Raw genomic sequence first — 2,996 nt, forward strand, 5'->3', positions numbered from 1 at the left:
GATCTGTAGTCTTCCTGAATCTACTATATTGTCAGGGTTAATTATCCAACACAATCTCACTTTGTCATTATTCTGTGCTGTAATATTCCAGCAAAACAAAAGAGAAAGACTGGGTGAATCCCCCAACATCTAACTACTAGAAATACTGTGGTAGGAAGCTGTTATCCTGTCAATCCCACATGTTAATCCTATTGAAAATCCTCTTTTGAAAATCAAGCTTCAGAGAGCAAAACCAAATTAACTGTAAGACTAACTTAGAAATCTTGAGGCTTTTTAAAAGATATTCTCATTTGCTTTCTAAAATAAATTAACTGTAAGACTAACTTTGAAATCTTGAGAGTCTTTTTAAAGATCTTTTAATTTGATTTCTAGTGTCTGATCTTTGCAATCACATGCATGTCACTTAAAATAGAGACCATTTTGTTTTGTCTTCTAGATGAATTTCCTGTTTCTGATGTAATTTCCAACTGTTGCAGACTGCAAGTTCAGGCAAAAAAAATATTAACAGTTGGATTAATCTCACTTGACTTTAGCTAGGTGTGTAGTCTAAACTAGTTGTCTAGGCACACAGCAGAGAGAAACAGATACCTCTAGCAAGCAGTACAGCCCCTCCTAAAAAAAACCCCAACATTTAAGGCAGGGTCAACCAGCGTCTCTAGGAAGTACCTGTGTCTCTCTCTCTCTATTAAAGCAAGGGATTTTAAAGCTTAGCTGTGTAGAAGTTCCAGTCCTAGTCTAAAACTAGACACAATGCACCCAACCTCCAAACATGTGTATTCAAAGATAATTTGAATTAATACAAGAGTTTATGCTGAACTGAACAAAGAATAGGTTGGAATAACTTTGCATTTGATTTTATATTCTCAGAGAGTGAATAAGCATTTATGCTATTTCTTGCTGTTTCTTAAACTTGCTTTGCAGAGTATCCTTTGCCAGTGTGACAGAAGACAGACATGACTTTCTTGTCTTTCTCTAAATGAATAGCTTTTAAAGTAGCTATCCATATTAAAATTAGATTAAATGAAGTAAATTTATATTGTCATGTTTAACAGCCTTTCATAAACTGGATTTACACTTAGCGGGCTAAATTCTCCTTTCAACTAATTGTCATGAATGGAGTTTGCTGTGGTGTAAATGAGAAGAGAATCTGTCTCCCAATGCCTAGAGGCCTTCACTGGGAATTTGCTGATGATGCATACAAGGATACTAAAACAATGTTATCTTCATCTAAGCATAGCCTTAAAATTAGATAGCAGTTAAGATATGTCCTCTTTTATTCAGCTGTTTTGGAAAATAGAATACATCTATTGGAAGAAAGGATGCAGGTTAAAAGTCAATGCGATTTCATTGCATCACGGATAATTATTTCCCATTGTTTTACCATTTTTTCTTCATTTAGGAAAAGAAGATGATTCAAATAATTTTATCAGCTCAGTAGCTTTATGTTCCACATATAATGCAAGAAATTGGAGTACATACAGGATTTTCAATAATGGGCTTTCATTTCTAGTTTAATTTTCTTTAAAAAATTAATTAAATTTAATTAAAATTAAATTCTTTAAAAAGATGATGCTATATACACGCATAGGTAGTATAGTATGTACTTATATCTATAGTAATGGTATATACATATTTCAACATAAATATGCCATTAATAGACCTCACCATTGATATCATGGCAGTAGAGGAAAGTTGTTTGAAAGTTAGTTAGTTTCAAAGTCATTGTACAGTTAGAAAACTTCTCTAATTTTTTATTTTTCACCATCCAAGAAGGGGTACATGCAATATAGAATATAAAGGAAATAAAGTAATAGCTAAGAAAAGACTAGTTAAAAAGATCTAATGAAATTTAATAGGTCATGTAACTCCATAACGTTTCTCTGGTAATTGCAGGATAAATGTATAAAGGGTTACGATTTTAAAATTATAGCTAACAATAATTACTTTGGGGTTAGGAAGAAATTTCCCTTGTATAGGTCTGATTTATCTTCATATTCAAGGTACCTGAACAAGTGTAGATGAGGCACTTAGGGACATGGTTTAGTGGGCATGGTGGTGTTGGGTTGATGGTTGGACTCGATGATCTCAGAGGTCTTTTCCAACCTTAATGACTCTATGATTCTATGATTCTATAAGACATTGGCTCAGGATAAAATACGGGAGATAAGTATTAGCGTTATCCACTATGTAATTTCCTATGTTGTAGTAAGACCCCAAACTTCATTCCACCCAGAGGCTTTTAGTCATCTATAAGTGAGTATGAAAAGCTTTAATGATATTAATAAATATTTCCTTCTACCTTCCTGAGCTCCCTTAAGCTTCTGACTAGAAAAAAAATCCTATCTGTATTTCCCTAATTAAGCTACATCCATTGCAACTCATATTATAATTGTTCTTCTCTAGAGGTGCACATCTATGTTTCCTAATATATAAATCAATGCACATCAGTCAAAAAGAAAATCCATGATTTGTGGCTGCCCCAGTTTTCCACACTCATTTATTTCAAAAGCTTTTTCTCATTATAATCTTTCTTGCCCTCTCTAGCTTCGTATATATGTCTATAGCAAGTGACCATCCATGCCTACATACATTCCTTTTTCTGGTGCCAGAAGGAAGTCTTCAAATGAAATGAAACTGTTAGAGAAGCTCTATTTTGCAGTATTTAACTCTTCTGTAGAACAAAAAAGGCTTGTAAGAACTTAGGAAGACAGTTAAGCATTATCCACTTTCAAACAAAGAATGTAGAAAAAAATTATAATTAACTTTTCGTTTTCACAGTGTTATTTAACTTCTAATTTTCTTAGTGTCATGGTTAAACCCCAGTCAGCAACTGAGCACCACACAGCCGCTCGCTTGCCCTCCCCACCCCCAGTGGGACGGGGGAGAGAATCGGAAGGGCAAAGGTAAGAAAACTCATGGGTTGAGATAAGAACAGTTTAATAATTGAAATAAAATATAATAATAATAATAATAATAATAATAATAATAATGTAATA

Source organism: Pygoscelis adeliae, unplaced genomic scaffold, assembly GCF_000699105.1.
Source record: "Pygoscelis adeliae isolate BGI_AS28 unplaced genomic scaffold, ASM69910v1 Scaffold141, whole genome shotgun sequence".
NCBI classification, from domain to species: domain Eukaryota; kingdom Metazoa; phylum Chordata; class Aves; order Sphenisciformes; family Spheniscidae; genus Pygoscelis; species Pygoscelis adeliae.